Source organism: Neovison vison, chromosome 13 (assembly GCF_020171115.1).
Source record: "Neovison vison isolate M4711 chromosome 13, ASM_NN_V1, whole genome shotgun sequence".
NCBI classification, from domain to species: Eukaryota; Metazoa; Chordata; class Mammalia; order Carnivora; family Mustelidae; genus Neogale; species Neogale vison.
In genome coordinates, this window is record NC_058103.1 from 49750819 (window position 1) to 49772280 (window position 21462).

Genomic DNA, 21462 nt, shown 5'->3' on the forward strand with positions numbered 1-21462 from the left:
TTTCACATGTATGAAGTAAATGAATTGAACTCAATGAATGCTAGGGGAACTGCAAAGTCTAATTTATAATTCCTGAGTATAATACCATTTGTCTCCAAAATATAACAAAAATGGACATTTTAGATGCTGTTACAAAATATTTTAGAACTAGTGCATGCACTTCATGAATAATCCTACCATGAATAAATGAAATCCTGCTCATGAACAAAACAAAATGAGTCTGCTTTACAAGTCCTTGTGTCCTTGGGGAACCCACTTGATTTCATTAATTCATAGTGTCTTTCTCTATGAAATTAGGAAAATAATAGTATTTACATCAAAGGATTATTGTGAGGATAAAATGATGCACATATTATGGGTTGAATTGTATGCATCTTTAAGTGTTGTATTTTAAGTTCTAAACTTCAGTAGCACAGAATGTGACCTTTTTGGGGAGAGTGTTAACAGAAGTAATCAAGCTATAATGAGGCCATTATAAAATTATTTTAACTAGAGTTTTTCCTAGATAAGCTTCAGGGTTCAATTGTGTACATTCTGTGGGAGGCATTGTTCTCTGGCCTTTTCTGGAAGATGAAATGATGTAGACTTTGCCTTCAAACCACCCACATTTCAATGGAGAGGAAGAGATATAGACCAACGTGCTACCACTGTTGGTTACTTATTCTATAGTCATTCTCCTTTCTTTAGTTTAGAGAATCCTAATTTTATTCATGTGGCAGTTTGTCAAGCCCTAGATGATGAATTGTGATTGGCTGAAGACAGTAATGACAATCGGGTTTTTGCAGCCTAGAGCATCCTAACTCAAATAACTAACAAAAGTGTAAAAAGGAGAATTAAAGAGATTGCAGAAGTAAGCTAAATCTACAGGGTTAATATTAAGAAGATGTGGTTAACCCTCTTTTGGAAGACAAACAAAGGCTTGGGAGGAGTTGTCACTGAACTTGATTTTGAACAATGGAAAGAGTTTTCCTGGTCAATGAAGGTAAGGGAGTCATTATGAGGAGTCAGGACAATTTATGGAAGGGCAGGAAGGAGTGAGGCTCTTGGACATTAGAAAAACTAACTGTGAAGCAGTTTGTTGGTGCTGGAATTTATAACTATGTTCTTTTGCCACCATTCTGTATTCCCTTTGCCTTCAGGAAGCACTTCTGCTAATTGTGGTTCTTTACTTGCTGGAGAGAGTCAAACCTTCATTCTTGTTTTGAGCCCTTAGTGGTGCTGCCTGGATGGCGTTGTTGTAGTTTTCTATTGACTTTAATCAAAGGGACGTGGGGATACTAGGAGTTGCTGTAAGTGTTATCCTATATTCCAGACATATTCTTCCTTACTTCCACTCTGAATCAGTAGTCCAATACCCTCCTGGTAGTGGGGATCAGTCATCTCAGCCAGCACAGTAACTCTTTTTTTTTTTTTTTTTTTTTTGCCTATTAATTCAGAGGAATGAGGAATCCAAAATAGCCAGGCAGTGGTCTTAATTTCTAATTTTAAAGAATCATTGTTATGTCTCTGGTGGAAGCATTCTTCCCTTTGGAATTAAGAACTCTAGGGCAGCATCTCTTAAGTTTGTAGGAATAGGAAGCAAAAATTTTGCTAGTGAATTACTAGAGGTAACGAAGAAAGATGCTACTCCCATCTCTGCCCCTTGATTTCTGGATGTGTAAATCCTGGCTGTGGGAGAAACAGCACAATATATTATATGATGATTCCAGGCATCTACAGCTTTCTGTAGAGCCTTGCCCCTGGCTTGTAAGGTATTGCCACCCAGATGGAGCTGAAACAGCTTTTAAAAGGCTATTCCACAATTCCTTCAAACCAGCTACTTTACAGAGTGCTGAAGAACGTGGTAAGACCAGAAAAGTCCATGAGCACTTATTTTACTACACTTATTTTGCTATGAGATGAGTTCCTTGTTCAGAAGTAGTGCTGTGTGGAATGCCATAATGGTGGATAAGACATTCTGTGAAGTCCACAGACAGTAGTTTTGGGAAAAGGATCATATACAGAGAAAGCAAATGTATATCCAAAGTAAGTGTCTGTTCCAGTAAGAAATATACTTCCATGAAAGAAGTGGTCCAATGTCATCAACCTGCCAACATGTTGGCTCATCGCCCTGTGGAATGGTGCCATACTGGGGACTCAATGTTGGACTTTGCTGCTGAAGATTGGGCAGAGGTTGGCTTTGGTGAGTGGAAGTCTGTGTTGCTGAGCCCATGCATAACTTCCATCCCTGCCATCATGGTCACTTTGTTCATGAGTCCATTGAGCCATGACAAGGGTGGCTAGGGAAAGAGGCTGACATATCCACAGAACAGGTCTTTCTATCTACTTGTTTTTTAAAATCCTCCTCTAAAGAGGTAGCCCTTTGGTGAACATTCACACGGGACAGGCATATCTTCATGTCTTTTGTATTTTGCCCATTTAGAAAGGTTTCCACATACCTCTTTCTAAATTTCCTCACCCATTTTCTAATCATGTTATTTCTAACCCTGTGCCCATCCAGCCAAACTATTGGTCCCAACCCATGAATTATTATATATTGCACACCTGGCCATTTCTTTTGCCAAGAAAAGTAAAGAACTAAGTACACTGCTTGAAGTTCTACCAACTTGCAGTGGGGAGAGGGTGCAGGGGAGGACAGTTTCCCTTCACCACTGTCCTCCAGCAGTGTCCCAGAAAGGAGCTGTCGTGCTGCAGGGTCCAACTTAGATGATGCCTGCATAGTGAGCAGACCCACCTGTAAACCAGGCCCAAGTCTTCTCTTTTGTCGAGTGACTGAAGGGAACTCCTCATAAAGCCTTCCATGCAGGCTGGGAGAGAGGAGGGGTAGCAGTGTGGTTGGAGTCACTTCTTTGTGGCTTTAGAGCTGGCTCATGTCCGAGCTAATATATACCAATTCCACTTGCTAGAATGCCTAAGCTCATAGCTTGTTGGGTCAGATACCACCCAGTTCATGATGCACAGGTTGCATGGTTACCTGATTAAGGGTTTGGTTTCTATACTGAGTAGCTGGCCAATAGCTCTTTCTCAATAAGAGAATAGTTATTTGCAGAGGATAGCAGAAAATCCAAAGGGGCTTCTCTATGATTCATATACAGGGGACTGCCAAAAGCTCAAAACCAGCGCCCCTGACTGTCACTGCCACTTTAAGCACTGTCGGATGTGTTGGGTCATAGGGCTCAAATGGCTGAGCAGCCAACGTGGTAGCCTATACCTGTTGCAGGGTCTTCTCTTATTTGAAGCCTTGCTTCAAACTGGCAGCTTTTTGTGACTTGGTAAATGGGTCAGAATAACACACCTAAAGGAGGAAGGTGTTGTCTCCTAAATCCAAAAAGTTCCAATTGACACTGTACATCTTTCTTGGTGGTAGGAATGGTCAGGTGCAACAACTTATCCTTCACCTTCAAAGGGGTATCTCAATATGCCTCACACTACTGTGACTCTAGAAATTTTGCTGAGGTAGAAACCATTGAATTTTCATTGAATTTTCTGGTCTTACCAGAAAGTCTAGAGTAGTTGCTGTCTTTGGCTTTCTAGGTCAAGTCAGTAAAATATCATCAATATAATGGACCTGTGGGAAATCACATAGAAAAAAAAGGCAATTGAGATCCCTACAAGTGGATTATAACATGGGGTTGGATAGTTGATATATCTTTGACATAGGAGAATCATTTTTCTTAGCTAAACCAAATAGCTATTAGTGGTTCTTATTAAGAGGTATAAAGGAAAATGTTTTGCTAGATTAATAGCTGCATACTTGTGTACCAGCCTCCCATTAATTGAAGGGGTAGTGGATCCATAAACTGGCCCACATTGTGGGGATGGATTGATGGACCATGACTTTCTGTTTTTATGATTCAGGTAAGACTTTTGTTCAGTTGGTCTAGTCTTTTTTTCATATAGATCAAGTAAGAATTTAGTAGGTAAGCTTCTATTTCATTTCTAGGGACACCCTAATCAACTAGTGAGTGCCATTGATGTGTACAAGTCATACTATTCTGATTGCTGCTTTGATTCTCTTGTCTAGTACAGTAACCACATTCACCTTGCCTTTGAAGATTGAGGGCTGTCTCTTAGCCCCTGTCACCCCAGAATCCTATTACTCCCATTGCATTTATGTTTCCCAGTTTAGTGACTGTAATTCTCACTGTAAGATCTGGCCAACAGTGAAAAGTAATCATAGAACTCTTCAAGGATGCCATGACTCCAATTACAAATTTATTTCTCATAGTAGTGGTGAAAGATATTTCTGCCCCCTCCTAGTGGGGTGAGTAGGTCTTAAATGACAAATCCACTGAAAGCCTTTGAATACCTTTTTCTACATTCAATCAAGACAGGTCTGGTGTTTCTGACTTGCTCATTATGGTCTGTATTTCAGTCAACCAACCAAACAAAATGTTAGAGCCTTTCCTAACACCTCAAATGTCTTTCCACATTAAATACAGAATCTTTGCTTAGTGAACCCATATCCTTAAATTTGGCATGACCCAATTTTATGTTCCTCCCATCATTTTCTCACAACCTTTATATTTGTTTCCTCACAAGTTCTCCAGATTTCTGTCTATATAAAGTAGAAAACTCAAGTAGTTCTCCTGGAGTGTAACACACTTCCTAAAGATGTACCTCATTGTTAGGACCTGCTGGGATTTGTATGTAGTTGGAGGTCTAGAAGCAAAGATGCTTGGCTGGGGTGGGGGTTCCTGGGGAGAATCAGCATTGTCTCACATGGTAATTTCCCGAGTCCATGCAAGGCTAATCTCCTCAGAGTGGCATGGAAGGATGGGTATACATCACTGTGAGTTGAAGGAGCTGACACTACTGGGTATGTGGGGGTTGCTTCTACTGGGATGAGGGCGCCAATTCTGGCAAAGATTCATCAGAATTTGGGGGCTTAGTGTCCCCAGCTTCATCAAGGACTTTCCAAATGTGTCCAGCCCAGCTCATGGGATCCCACTCTTTCCCAGCCAATGATCTCACTTCAACAGTAGGCACCTTGTGGGTCTGGTTCGACTGGCATTACGATTCAGCCGCTGCACAGGATGAAGTTCTGCATCTGATTAGCAGCAGTTTCAGCCCTATGGCTACAGGAGATACAGATCTCTTCCAGGACACACACAGAAGCTCTGAGGCCATTTATGGGGCACAGGAGCAGGGAATTGGAATCTCTGACCTTATCCTTTTCTTTCACTGTTTGTCCAATGACATTAGGAGCAACCGACCAACATTACATTTATTAGTTTCCCAAGAATGTTCAAAAGTACCCTACACAGAGCCACCCAGCTCCTTGCTTCTTATAAGTGATTGATTAAGAGTATCCAATGCAGATATTTTGCATATCTCTCTAAATACTTGATGCATGGAGTACGTGCTTTATTACTGGAAATACATTCATTAGTGTCTTTAAGTCTAATCATATTAGAGAGTCAATTCCAGGAACCCCAGAACCAATTCAGAAAACTCATCTTTATCATTCTGTTCCCCTAAAATCACTCTTGGTACCAAAATCTGTATTAGGATTTTTCAGAAAAATCCTTTTCTGAATTTTCTGAAAAAATTTTTCAGAAAAACATAGGCAACAAGATACATGATTTATTATAAGGAATTGGCTCACATGATTACAAAGGCTGAGAAGTCTCCAGATCTGAAGTTGGCAAGTTGGAGACCCAGGACAGCTAATGGTGTCATTCCAGTCAGAGTCTGAAGGCCTGCGAACTAAGATTGCTGATGATATGAGTTCTGGTTCAAGTCAGAGTCTATAGGCAGAAGATGAATGCCCACTTTGAAGACAGGCAGATAAAACAACTTATCATTTACTCAGTCTTTTTGTTCTGTTTAGGCCTCAGCAGGTTGGATGAAGGCCACTCACACTGGGGAGGGCAATGTGCTTTATTGAGTTGTCTGATTCACATGTTACTCTCATCCAGAAACACTTACAGATACACCCAACATTATTTATTTATTTATTTATTTATTTGACAGAGAGAGATCACAAGTAGGCAGAGAGGCAGGCAAAGAGAGAGAGAGAGAGGAGGAAGAAGGCTCCCTGCTGAGCAGAGAGCCCAATGTGGGGCTCGATCCCAGGACCCTGGGACCATGACCTGAACCGAAGGCAGAGGCTTTAACCCACTGAGCCACCCAGGCGCCCCCACCCAACATAATATTTAAGGAAATATCTGGGTACCCATAGTGCAGCCAAATTGGCACATAAAATTAACCATCACACCTTCTCTGTGCCACACACTTCTCCACACAATAGGAAAGAATAAAACAGGTAAAATTCCCTGCCGTCCTTGCCTTTACATACTGGAGAGAAACAAAGAATAAAGAAAATAAGAATGAAGAAGGGTCTTCCTAACTCGGGCAGTTAGGTTTTGTGGTGACCTGCCATTACCTAACTAGGTAGGAGGGAGATAAGGATCTGGAAGGACACCCCCTCTTTCCCTATGTTTTCCCCTTATCTCTTCTCAATTGTCCTATTCCTCTGTGTCAGGTGCCCCACCCCTGCTATGCTCTGTGTTATCATGCATGTTTATCATTAGTGGGAGATAGGAATCACATTTTGCTCCCGGTATTTCTCCAGGTATTCAGTGGAAAATGTAGACTGAATAAATTTTTTATTAAAAAATAATAATGAGGCTGTACTATGTGTAGGCACCTGCATGGTACTTGCTGTGTCGTAGTTTGTCAAGAGAAAGCACTGTGGGTTGTAGGAAAAAGATCCCAGTGGGCTGGAGAGATCAGGAGGCTGAACATGGGGCCTTTGATCTCCATCTTGAAAAATAGGTAGGATTTCAGAACACAAATGGTGAGGAGGGAAGATTTTCTGGGCCAGTGGTTCATAGCCGTGGTGGCATATTGGAGTCACCCTGGGGAGCTATAAGAAGAGTAATGTGTGTGCTGTGGGGCGGCCCCTCTAGAGATTTTGATTAACTTGGTCTGGTGTGAAGCCTGAGTATCAGGACTTTTAAATCTTTCCCAAGGGCTTCTAATGGGCAACCAACATTAAGAAACATCATTTGAGTCAGAGGTGGTCTAATGAACAAAGAAGCCAGGTAAAAATGAATACAAAGAGTATCTGGGGATGGTGATATCAGATTCCTGAGGTGGGGGGGTGCTGTGTGTGTGTATATACAAGTGTGCTGTCTTTTAAAAGAAAAGGTAAGTAGGGGTCTGACTAGGATGCCAGGAAGGCCAAGGTGACAATGCTAGGAAACTACTGAAGGATTTTGAACAAGGAAGGGCATAATCAAAGTGTTTTTTTTTTTTTAAGAGATATAATTTATAATTTGGAAATTAATTGCTTTGAAATAGAGCTTTGGCACAATTAGACATGTTGGCAAGCAGACCACTAGACCGGTGCTTCTCAGACTTTGCCGTGCATGTAAATCACCTGGGGATCTTGTTAAAATGTACATTTTTATTCAGTAGGTCTGGGGTGGGGGCCGAGACTGCATTTCTTTCTTTTTTTTTTTCCAATTTATTTATTTTCAGAAAAACAGTATTCATTATTTTTTCACCACACCCAGTGCTCCATGCAAGCCGTGCCCTCTATAATACCCACCACCTGGTACCCCAACCTCCCACCCCCCAGCCACTTCAAACCCCTCAGACTGTTTTTCAGAGTCCATAGTCTCTCATGGTTCACCTCCCCTTCCAATTTACCCAAATTCCCTACTCCTCTCTAACGCCCCTTGTCCTCCATGCTATTGGTTATGCTCCACAAATAAGTGAAACCATATGATAACTGACTCTCTCTGCTTGACTGATTTCACTCAGCATAATCTCTTCCAGTCCCGTCCATGTTGCTACAAAAGTTGGGTATTCATCCTTTCTGATGGAGGCATAATACTCCATAGTGTATATGGACCACATCTTCCTTATCCATTCATCCGTTGAAGGGCATCCTGGTTCTTTCCATAGTTTGGCGACTGTGGCCATTGCTGCTATAAACATTGGGGTACAGATGGCCCTTCTTTTCACGACATCTGTATCTTTGGGGTAAATACCCAGGAGTGCAATTGCAGGGTCATAGGGAAGCTCTATTTTTAATTTCTTGAGGAATCTCCACACTGTTCTCCAAAGAGGCTGCACCAACTTGCATTCCCACCAACAGTGGAAGAGGGTTCCCCTTTCTCCACATCCTCTCCAACACATGTTGTTTCCTGTTTTGTTAATTTTGGCCATTCTAACTGGTGTAAGGTGATATCTCAATGTGGTTTTAATTTGAATCTCCCTGAGGGCTAATGATGATGAGCATTTTTTCATGTGTCTGATAGCCATTTGTATGTCTTGATTGGAGAAGTGTCTGTTCATATCTTCTGCCCATTTTTTGATGTGTTTGTCTGTTTCGTGTGGGTTGAGTTTGAGGAGTTCATTATAGATCCTGGATATCAACCTTTTGTCTGTACTGTCATTTGCAAATATCTTCTCCCATTCCGTGGGTTGCCTCTTTGTTTTTTTGACTGTTTCCTTTGCTGTGCAGAAGCTTTTGATTTTGATGAAGTCCCAGAAGTTTATTTTCGCTTTTGTTTCCTTTGCCTTTGGAGACGTATTTTGAAAGAAGTTGCTGTGGCTGATATCAAAGAGATTACTGCCTATGTTCTCCTCTAAGATTCTGATGGATTCCTGTCTCACGTTGAGGTCTTTTATCCATTTTGAGTTGATCTTTGTGTACGGTGTAAGAGAATGTTCGAGTTTCATTCTTCTACATATAGCTGTCCAGTTTTCCCAGCACCAAAAACCTCCCAAAAAACAAGAGCCCAGGACCTGACGGATTCCCTGGGGAATTCTACCAAACCTTCAAAGAAGAAATAACACTTATTCTCCTGAAGCTGTTTCAAAAAATTGAAGCAGAAGGAAAACTTCCAGACTCTTTCTATGAAGCCAGCATTACCCTGATCCCCAAACCAGGCAAGGACCCTACCAAAAAGGAGAATTTCAGACCAATATCACTGATGAATATGGATGCTAAGATTCTCAACAAGATCCTAGTCAACAGGATCCAACAGCACATTAAAAAGATTATCCACCATGATCAGGTGGGATTCATCCCTGGGCTACAAGGATGGTTCAACATTTGCAAATCAATCAATGTGATACAACAAATTAATATGAGAAGAGAGAAGAACCACATGGTCCTCTCAATTGATGCAGAAAAAGCATTTGACAAAATTCCTGATTAAAACGCTTCAAAGTATAGGGATAGAGGGAACATTCCTGAACCTCATCAAATCTATCTATGAAAGACCCACAGCAAATATCATCCTCTATGGGAAAAAGCTTGCAGCCTTCCCATTGAGATCAGGAACAAGACAAGGATGCCCACTTTCACCACTCTTGTTCAACATAGTATTAGAAGTCCTAGCAACAGCAATCAGACAACAGAGAGAAATAAAAGGTATCCAAATTGGTAATGAAGAAGTCAAACTCTCTCTCTTCGCAGATGACATGATTCTTTATATGGAAAACCCAAAAGACTCCACCCCCAAACTACTAGAACTCATACAGCAATTCAGCAACGTGGCAGGATACAAAGTCAATGTGCAGAAATCAGTGGCTTTCTTATACACTAACAATGGAAATACAGAAAGGGAAATTAGAGAATCGATTCCATTTACTATAGCACCAAGAACCATAAGATACCTTGGAATAAACCTAACTAAAGAGGTAAAGGATCTGTACTTGAGGAACTATAGAACACTCATGAAAGAAATTGAAGGAGACACAAAAAGATGGAAGACCATTCCATGCTCTTGGATCGGAAGAATAAACATTGTTAAAATGTCTATACTGCCTAGAGCAATCTATACTTTTAATGTCATTCCGATCAAAATTCCACCGGTATTTTTCAAAGAGCTGGAGCAAATAATCCTAAAATTTGTATGGAATCAGAAGAGACCCCGAATCGCTAAGGAAATGTTGAAAAACAAAAATAAAGCTGGGGGCATCACCTTACCTGATTTCAAGCTTTATTACAAAGCTGTGATCACCAAGACAGCATGGTACTGGCATAAAAACAGACACATAGACCAGTGGAACAGAGTAGAGAGCCCTGATATGGACCCTCAACTCTATGGTCAATTAATCTTTGACAAAACAGGAAAAAATATACAGTGGAAAAGACAGTCTCTTCGAGACTGCATTTCTAACAAGCATCCAGGTGACGCTGCTTAGCCATGGACCCCATTTTGAGTAGCGAAGCACCACTGCTCAGAGAGGGTTTTTTTGTTTGTTCGTTTGTTTGTTTGTTTTCTTTTACATGGAAAACTGGAGCTGAGAAACAAAACTCACAAGCTGAGAAAACGTTGGCAATTCTTCTTGGTTATTTTCCATTTTTTATAAGCTTAGAATAGGCACTGTGTCTTATTTATCCTTGTATTCATGCAGTGACTTGACAGTGCTTTGTATGGATGGGAACTCAGTGTATGTTTACTAAATGAATGAATTATTCCTTATGATTAATACTGTAATACTACTTAAAAAAAATTCCAGCTCCCTCTCCTAGGAGCCATGGTCCTATTTCCCAGTTCGTTCCCTCCATTTCTTTTGGAAAAAGATCCATGCTAATTTCCTCTGTGTTATGTTATCTCTGTGTTATCTCTGCTTATGATGTTTTCTTGTTAATTTTAAATAGCTTCAATTATGGGGTTTCTATAGCAGTTGTAGAATTCTGGCAACTTTAACATTTCTTATTGCATACTCTGTATAACTTTGTTATTTTTTATTGAATTTTACAAAAAGTCACTCTTCTATAAAAGAACTAATCAAGTATGTGAGTCCTACATGCACACACATACACACTTATATAAATATATACTCTGTCCGAATTACATAGATTTCAGTTCTCAAGGAGACAGATATAGTATTTCTCAGTTTAATATGTCTAGATGAAACACATTTTCAAATATTTTATACTAACCTCTATGCTTTAATATCAAGCAATCTATCCTTCATTATGTTAAATGCATTTAAAAAAAAAAAAGTAGCCTGTGCAAAATCCACAGACGACTCCCTGGCATACAAAATGGGTTCATCCCCATAAAAATGCAAATTAACTGTGTGCAAACATAAGCCTTGAGCATTTGTATAGAAAATAAAAAAAGTCTTCTAACAGAGCCCCAAGGAGCTCTACCAACAATGAGCTGATCCCAAGCTACCATAATGGCACCGGATACATTACAGAGTCTTTCTCTAAAGATATTTCCTGAGTATTTAACAAGAAATTCAAAAGTTTTTAATCAGAAAATGGTCTGCTTGAAAAGAATTAAAGGCCTAGTAGGCCTTTGCAGAGCACAGTAGCCCTCTGCCCTGTCAGTTTGAGATTACATGGGCATTGTACATTTTCTGAATGAGAGCAGCAATGGTGCAGTAATTGGCTCAAACTCTGAAATGATCGATGAACAAAAAGAAGTAATTATTTAACCAGGAGCAAGCAAGAGCTTCCCAGCAGCCTCTGGTGGTCTTGTCTCAGGGTTATCTGGAACTGTGTGTGCTCAGCTGTGTTTTAAAACCTGGCTCTGGCCATCACAGGTTGTGGCAAATGGTTGGCAGAGCCAAGCTCTGGCCAGTTTTTACCCTCTGCAGGGAGAACGTGGCTAAAGGACCATGTTTGGTGGTCCACGTTTGGACCAAGTTTAGGTTGTGTGTGTGTGTTCTTGTTGTAAAAATCTGCTAAGTATAATGTATGCGTTACTCTATTTAATTCCCCTTCATATTCTTTAGTGAGTGAAAATCACCAGAAATAATCTAGAGAAACTGTTGCCATGTGCACTGGGGAGACCCCAGGCCCTGAGACCTTGGCCCAGCCTGTCCCTGAGATGTCCCTGGGGGCTCAGTGTCCTTGCAAGCAAAAATTCAGGGAGGGAGCCCACATAGTAGGAAAGTTGATGACAGCAAAAGTCTACTCTTGGAATACGACAGCAGGCAAGCCCAAGGGAGGGGTTCATGCCCCAGGGTTTGGGTTTCTAGCCTTTATTGACAGTGTTACCCAGGGGGTGGAATGTTTATTACTCGGGGAGGAGATTTCTTCACGAGCATGTTTATTACTCGGGGAGGAGATTTCTTCACGAGCAGGTTTCGAGCTTTTCTCCCTTGTAGACAGAGTTTCTGGCCTTCTTTGTCTCCGCCCTGTCTGGTTTGGTTTCTTATGACTTTGTTTCGGAGTGCTCTCAGGATAGGCCTCTGACTCTCCTGTTAGCTGATCCTGAACTCCCCCTTTGCTGGAAAATGGCCGCCAAGCATCCTGTTAAAACCTAACTGCTTATTCTAAGAAAACTGCCTCCCTCCCCTGTTTCCCAAAACATTATATCATTTAGCAAATCACTCCGATATGGTTAATCCTATGGCTCCCTCTTTCGCTTCTACTCAAGGCAAGAGTGGAGGGGAGAGAAGCCCATACAGATCCCTGGGGCTCAGGAGATCAAGCAGAAGCCAGGCAGAAGGGTCAACGCTCTGTGCAGGATTTGAGCCACTTTCCCCTGCTGGGGAGTGCGACTTTCTTTTCCCTCTCTGGGATTCTTGGGGGCCTTGCCCCTTTTTCTCTCCGCCTTTCTTTTACTTTCTTTCCATAACAGCACTGTCCTTAATGAAGTCCTACTTCTCCCATTCATTATTATCAACCTTCGGACCCACACATGTTACTTGAACACGAGTCTTGAGCACATAATTATAAAGCCAATTGACTCACGTAAAATTTTACTTACTGTACAAGTGCAGTTTTCCTAAATCTTCCCAAGGCAATGCAGTTTGTAAATTAGGCAATTTTCATGTTGGCACGCCTTCTAAAGTCTGACCCATGTGGCAGTAGGAAGCGGCAACTGTTCAGGTTTTCCTCCTTCAACTTCATTTTCTCTCCTCCTCTCTGCCAGTGTCTGCCTTGAGCAACACTGCACGTGAGGGGGTGAGTAGAGAAGGAGTGGAGGGTTGGCGGGGGAGGAGATGCTGTGTGTACTTTGTCTGGGGTGGGGTTCAGGGGAGGAAAAGGTCCCAGGTAGAGAGAATCTCCTTGGCTCTAGTAAACCATCTCACCCAGAGGTCTGTGCTCCCGCCCGGCAGGGAAGCAACAGAGTTAGTCTCTTCCCCAAGACTGACATAGATTTAGTAGAGGAAGTCACAGGATGGGAAATGCCTTTTAGACCAGATTCAGGTAAGATCCACAGAACAATGGGCAAGACCTGATGGGCCATACCCTGGCCCGGAAACAGCCTGGTTCCGGAACCGAGAGATGGACCATCCTCAGTGTCTGGATATCTTGAATACCTCTGGAAACCTTGACATACACCTGGAGGGGAGTGTGGGACCCCAAATGGATACAGACTAACTTTCTGCCTTCCTGATAGGAAGAGAAACGACCTTAAATTATTTAAAAATAGAGTTCTCGCTCTTGCACATGAGTTTGTAGACTTAGACTCAACCTGCCTTCTAATAGGCTGAAAAGAGTATGTCCTGAAGGGTGGTCGGCCTTCTTCTCATGAAGCCACTTGCATTAAAAGTCTTTTTAAAAAGACTTTCCTTTTCTCTCTGCCTCTCTTGCTTCCATTTAGTTCTCTCAATCTTTTTCCTTTAGTGGTATTATTAGAAAACTTGGTACTTCCCCTACTTTATTTTAGATTTTATTTGGTAGAGAGAGAGAGAGAGAGACAAGAAGGGGGAGTGGCAGAGGGAGATTGAGAGGGAGTAGAAGACTCCCTGCTGAGCAGGGAGCCTGATGTAGGACTCAATCCCAGAACCCTTGGGATCATGACCTGAGCCAAAGGCAGATGCTTAACCTTCTGAGCCACCCAGATGTTCCTTGGTACACCTTTTTAAATGGCGAGGGTAATGAACTCTGAAATAAAGCCAGCAATCAGAATGCCTCGTTTATGGAAACAGGACAAAGAAGCACACTGGTGACTGCTGGAACCCGGAAAATTCTGTATTGCTGGTGAGAAATGGACTAAAGTCACAGGGGCCAGTCCTTTTTACCTGCCAATGTGAACGGCTCTGAAAAAGACCTGGAGCCTTTTAATCCATTTACGAGCATGCTGGAAGGCCTCGACTTACTAGGGGCAAGATTAAATTTTTTAATACACATAGCCAAGAACAGTTCCTGAGCCTAGAGAATGATAACCTCTGCTCCTGTCCCAGTTAGGACTCCTTGGGTGTGGTGCTGGGCTCCTCTGAGGTCCAGGGTGAGGACTGAGTAGGTGACAGCCTGTTCTCAGGAAGCTTCTGGTAATGCCATGGCCTCTCACACTTGAAGACTTGCACCTGCTAGGATTTCAGGGTCTCTCGGGAGATTCATGGCCTCGATCCCACCAATTGCCATTCTGACTCTAGCTGAAAGTGGTAAATAAGCTTGAAGACAGAAGTTGAGGGAAAGGAGGGGTAAAATTAGCAAAAGACTGTGACTGTTTAATTTTTCAATACTAGTGAATGATAAATTCAGGAGTAGACTTTTCTGGTAAATTGTTATGATAAACTCAGTTAAGGCTCCACATTGTGATTTTAAGAATGTCTGGAAAACATGGAGTTCCTTATCTTGAAGGGAGCCTTGAACATTAGGAGATGCAGGCCTAGCTGAGGGCAGACTAATGCAGACCATCTCCAGGTGGGGATGGCCCAGGACTGCCTAGACAGGTAGACAGTGAAACCTGTGTGGAGAAGCCCTATTTGTGGGAGAGCTGTCATATACGCGGTTACCGGCAAGGCCAGAGAATTCCAGGAGAATCCAGAAAGCTGCAGTGAAAGTTGGGAGTCAGGAAAAACACTGAGAGAACAGCCACCTTGAGCCAGGAATTAAGGAAGAAAATAAAGGCTATGGTCAGACAGGCCTTGAAATTCTGAATGTTAAGTCTATGCGGGTAAATTTTCAGGTGCAGCTGGGGGTCTTGCCCCTCTGGGTGTGAAGGAAGTTGAATGGGATCAGGTGTGTACATTGGCTCTGCAAAAACAGGCCCCAGCTCACCATGTGTACCAGCTTCCTGAAAAAAATCCCTTCTAGGCTCTTGGCGCTTCTCTGGTCTTGTACTCTTCGCAGTCCTTGGATTTCTCTCCCACACCCTGGTGAGCAATCTGCCTCCTTCACCCAGCACGGTAAGCTCAAGATGTTTTCCAGGACTGGCTCTTTCTTTTTGTGAGGTATGTGACTAATTGCTTGCCCGGCTTTCGCCTTGTCTTTACTGATTCCACTTAATGAACATTGTTCTTACTACTTTCGTGCTCCACCGGTGATAATTCTAATTGAAGAGACCCTTTCATGAATATAAATATACCATGGCGCTAAATGTGAACACCCATTATATTTTAAATTTCTTAATCTCTGCAAACGTTCTACTTTTTACCTCTCTGTGAATGTTTTGCATATGGTAGCCATTTATTAAACCTCGAGTAATGACTTAGAGCTCTGTATCTGGCATACTCTCAGATAAATTGGTCTTTCCTAACACACTTGTCTTCTACATTTCTTATCTTCCTTTCTTTAAAGGAGCTATCGTTTACATTAATGGCATTCACAGATCTTAACTGTAGAGTCTAGTGGGCTTTGACCATTCTCTACAGCTATGTAACTCCCACTCAAATCAAGATCTGGAACAACTCATTTATTTGCAACCCTTTCAGTCAATTCCTGGGTCCCCAGAATAAACTAGTATCTGATTTCCATTGCCACAGGTTAGTTCTGTCTGGCCTTGCCCAAATATAAATGAAATAATTTGATATGTGCTCATTTGGGTCCAGCTTCTTTTGTCTAACATGGTGTTTTAATGTTAAATTATGTTGTTGCATGTATTAATGACGCATTCCTTTTTTTTTTTTTTAGGGATCTAGTCCATTGTAGGACTAGATCACAATCTATGCGAGGGTTGGTAAACCTTTGAGGTGTTTCTGGTTGGTTGCTATTATGAATGACTTCTATGATCGTTCTTGTATGTTTTTTGTTTTTGTGAGCATACTTATATTTTTTGGGTAAATATTCAGAAATAATATTGCAGGGTCATGTGGTATTTCCAAAGTGGTTGTAGTATTTTACGCTCTCATTAGCAATGTGTAAGTGTTCAATTGCTTGCCAGCAAAGAGTATTATCTAGTAGTTTAGCCATTTTAACAAGTAAAACTGCTATCTCATTGTGGCCCTTAATTGTGTTTTCTTGATAACTAATGCTGCTGCAGTTTTTTAGATGTTTATTAGCTATTGTATCTTGTGAAGTATGTGCAAATATTTTATTCATTTGAAATTGGTTGTTGGTCTTATCGAATCATAGGGCTTTTTAAAAAAATATTTTTGGATGTTATTTTTTTGTCCTATATATAAAAAATATTTCCTCCAGTCTGTAGTTAAAGTTTCTTTGTAAGCAGAATTTTCTAGTTTTATGAAGTCTGATTATTATATTTTTAATTTTGTGATTTTTATATTATCTCCATCTTTGCTTTCACCAAGGTCACAAAGATATTCTTTCTTCTTTTAGAAAAAGTATGTGGAATTAAACAAAATAGATGAACATAGGGGAAGGAGGGAGATGGCTGGGAAAAGAGAGGGAAGCAAACCGTAAGAGACTCTTTTTTTTTTTTTTTAATTTATTTTCAGCGTAACAGTATTTATTGTTTTTGCACCATACCCAGTGCTCCATGCAATCCATGCCCTCTCTAATACCCACCACCTGGTTCCCCCAACCTTCCACCCCCCACCGCTTCAAACCCCTCAGATTGTTTTTCAGAGTCTCTCCTGGTTCACCTCCCCTTCCAATTTCCCTCAACTCCCTTCTATCTAACTCCCCTTGTCCTCCATGCTATTTGTTATGCTCCACAAATAAGTGAAACCATATGATAATTGACTCTCTCTGCTTGACTTATTTCACTCAGCATAATCTCTTCCAGTCCCGTCCATGTTGTTACAAAAGTTGGGTAAGAGACTCTTAACCAGAGAACAAACAGGTTTGCTGGAGGTGAAATGGGTGGGGGATGATTAAATAGGGGATGGGTATTGAGGAGGGCAGTTGGGATGAGCACCAGATGTAGTATGTAAGCGAGGAATCACTAAATCCTACTACTGAAACCAATATTACACTATATGTTAACTTGCTAGAATTCAAATAAAAAGCTTGGGGAGAAAAAAGTATGGCTTTAATGTTTATGATCAATCTCAAATTAGTTTTTGCCCTGAAGTCTTTAATATCTCTTCCTCTAAATATTTGATATTTTCTGGTAAGGTATAGTTCAATTGTATGAAAAAACAATTGTATTTTGACTGCTTCTAGTGTTTATTGCTAATATATAGAAATACAACTGGTTTTTGAGAATGTACTAAGTTATTTATTAACTCTACTAAGTTTTTAGAAGATTCTTTATGATTTTCTATGTATACAATTGTGTCATCTGTGAATATAAATCTTACTTTTTCCTTTTCTCATACCCGTTTTTAGTTTCCTTGCATTTTTGATTAGCCAGAACATGTAGTGCAATGTTAAATAGGAATGACTAGAGTGGATATTTTCACCTTGTTCCTGATCTCAAGGGAGAAACATTTAGTATTCCAGCATTAAGTATGAGGTTATCTCTTGGTGTCTTTTATCAGATTAAAGAGGTTTCTTCAATTCCTAGTTTGCTGAGAGTGTTCATTCTTAAGAAATTATCAAACGGGTGTTAAACTTCGTCAAACATTTCTCTGTAACTGTTATGACAATCACATGATTTTTCTTTTTTATCATTTCCAAGTCCCTCCCACACATTGTTTTGTTTCATTTGCTAATATTTTTAAGGATTTTCCTCTCTTTGATCCTAAGGAGTACTGCTCTATTTTATTTTCTTGTGATAGCTTTATCAGGTTTTTATTGTCAGAAGTTATATTGGGTTTGTAAAGCAGAAAGTCTTCACTCCTCTATTTTATGGAAGTTTGTGAAGATTGGTATTCTCTCTCATTCTGAGACTTCAATTACATATATGTTATGCTATTTGATATTTCCCACCAATATCAGAAGCATTTTTAATTTCCCCAATTTCTTTCCATTATTTTAATATTTTCTTGTAATCTATTTTTGAGTTCTCTGTAACTTTCTTCTCTTAAGGTTATCTGATGACTTATTTCTAATACCACATTTTTCCTTCTATTTGGTCACCCTTAGTTTCCATTTTTTTTTGCTGAAATTCCTCATAGGTTCACACCTGGTGGTTATTTTTTCCACATAAGCATATTTAACATGTTTGTCATGCTTACTTTAAAAAATTCTTGTCTGCCAATGTCAATATCTGGGTTTTCTCTAGTTATACATCTATAGACCCATTTCCCCCTTTTATTTGGGGTCATCTTTTCATGGTTCATTATTAAGGATTTTTATTGTATGTTACATATATGTGTAAAAAAGAAAAAAAAAACTCCAATAGAAACTGAAGTAAATATGTACCCTCAGAAAAGGCTCAAGTTCTACTGCAGTTTTTATGTTTCTTTTGTACAGTATTAAGTTATATGTTTGTCCACTAGTACATTGGTACTTTGCTGTCCTCTTGAAAATAGGATTTTGTCCAGTCTTATATATGGTATACCCAAATCAGGTATTTAAATTTTATAGTTCCATGGAAAATAATACATCCTAAAACTATGGGTGAAAACCAAAGGTAACATCTCAAAGGGAAACAGACCTACTTTCTGCCCCTTCCTTCTATAGGCTCATATATTTAGTGCTATATGCAAATACAAATGATTGTGATTATTGAAATTCAGTGTTAACCATAGATCTCTGAACAATAACACAAAATTCCTTTCTCACTGGATCACATTGTGATTAATTTAGGAGTCTGTTCTCAGGTAGAATGTAAACTCCCTAAGCTTAGTCTTTTTACATTCACTCTTGAACTCTTTTAGTCTCAAGTAGGAAGGCACAACAAAAGAAACCCTAGACCCCTTTGGTTCTTTGTTTATGTAACTGTGCTAGGGCAGACTTATGCTGAGGGGTACATCCAGAGTGATGTCAGGACTTCGGGGTCCCATGTATTTTCAGTGAAGAGGTAAAACCTGACCTTTTCTAAAATAATTCTGATGACACTTCTTCCTTGAGAAGTCTGATAGCAGAAGTTACAGTCCTCTCTTTGAATGAATGTGGGAGGGAGGGGAAGAAACAGGCCGATTTTTTGGTTTGTTTGTTTTGTTTTTGTTTTTGTTTTTGTTGAGGACTTCGACATTTCATAATTGAATGATTGGTTTGAGAGGTAGGAGTCCTGTGGCACCTTTCCCCACCACCATGAAATGTCTCAAGCTCTTTATTTTTGAATCTTCTCACAGTGTGTGTGTGTGTTTTAAACACTGAATAGGTTTCGTGTGTGTGTGTGTGTACATGTTATTTTTGGACACTGATATAGACTTTAGTGACCTTTTTTATTATTGGTCCTGGATAAGGATGATTTCAAAACTCTTAAGGAAGATACTCAATGATATTTGTTATCGGGCTGCCAAAGAATTGACCTAGGAAGAACCTTCTTGAAAATTATAGCGATTAGAACTAAAGGAATTCTATGGACTCTGAAAAACAGTCTGAGGGGTTTGAAGTGGCGGGGGGGGTGGGAGGTTGGGGTACCAGGTGGTGGGTATTATAGAGGGCACAGCTTGCATGGAGCACTGGGTGTGGTGAAAAAATAATGAATACTGTTTTTCTGAAAATAAATAAATTGGAAAAAAAAAAGAACTAAAGGAATTATAAATATGAAAAAAAAGCTCTATGTCGTCTCCAAAGGTAGGTGTGAAAAGATATTCATTTTCTAAATTACCAGAGGAAAAAATATTTTAACAGAACTAATTTAAAATATTATTATATCCTATTAAGGAAGGAGATGGGTAACATAAATATTTATGGGAATAAACTCTTTGTTTCAGAATTGTGTTAGGGCAGAAAAATATTCCTACACAAAGCCTTTTCAAGTGAGAAGAAAGTGTGAGGGATTGATAATGTTTCTGATGAGTACCTCAGCCGTGATTCTGGTCCAGATGTTTTATTTCCTGTGATGTCCCTATTTAATTAGTACCAGATTCAATATAGTCGCAGATGTGAATTGGTGAAATGACGATGATGAAACCATTACACTGTAGAATTGTTTTAGCTGTACAAGTTATTTTTTTCTTCTTCTCTAATGGCTGATCGTGCACTCTCCTCACAAATAAAATTTGTGCATCTGGGAAAAACTGCATGTTGTATTTGGTAATGGTTGCCTTTGAGATTATTTTTCTTAAATAATTTTGGATTTTCTAGATGTTTTGTGTAAACTTGAAGTTGATAAAGTGGTCAAACAAATAAACAAAATGACAACACAGTGGATTAGAAAATTGTCCCACATAAAACATTGAATTATTGGGTGGAAGTTTGCTTGAACAAAAGATTGAAGCATTCACATCTCAGTGTTAAGAAAAGCAGATGTGTTTGGTTTTGGATTAGAATTCTAATTAAAGGCTCAGGCTGCAGTATGACGATTCTTAACTATTTCTGAAAAATTTATCTTATTTCGCTGAACATGCTTTTATTTTTTCTTTTACCCTCCGTGTATCTTTTCCTTTTATACCGTCTGTGCCAGTCAAGTCATCAAAGTTCGTTTCTGCCATTTCCCAAGGAGTTCTGGGGTGTTCCTAAAATTTATTATCAAGGCTGTAATTATAATAATCTATTTGATGAAATTAAGAAAAAGTCCAAACAGTAAAACACATTCTTACTTTCCATAATGGTTTACATGGAAATAATCTGGATTTCTATAAAACTATAGCCCTTATTTCTTGTATTACAGTGTGCAAAGATGAATTCTCACCTTACAATGGAACTGAAACAGCAGATATCGGTTTAGAGTCTTATATTTGATCCAAAAGATTTTTTTTGGGGGGGAGCAGAGGAAGAAATATGAAGATACTATCATGACATTGTTTCATTTGGATCCTAATACTACAGTAAGAATTCCAGAAATGGTATCATGATGATGCTCTAGTGTAGTATTTATAAATCTAACAAGCAGGGCATAAAAACTTAATATCTCCAATAATACCTTTCCTTCTGTAAGCATGCTATACCAATTCTTAGAACGAACTTGTTAATGGTTAAGCAATTGTATGTGTTTGATTTTTGTACTTCAAGGAACCGCTGGATTGGGTATCTTAGGCTTTCTTAACTTTAACAGTGCAATTTTGTTATTGCCACTGGTGGTGATGTCGGTGGGAGTTAAGCAATATGCTAAGTAGATCTCTTATATATAGATCTACATAAATCTCCCTCCTGATACATAATAAGGGGCAAGGGGGAAGAGGTTTGTGCTCCTGTGCTCAGTGGTAACTATAAACGGATAATTGCAACAATCATGGTCTGATAAGGACAAAGCAACTGAGGGGTCAGACACTTTGGTGATAAAGGTCTGGATCACATCACCAGATAAACAGCCTAGACCAGCGAAAGTGCTAGCTGAAGGCAAAGAAGCCATAGGATGGCTAGTAATAAGCTTTACTTATAGCATTTGGGACCAGTTGTAG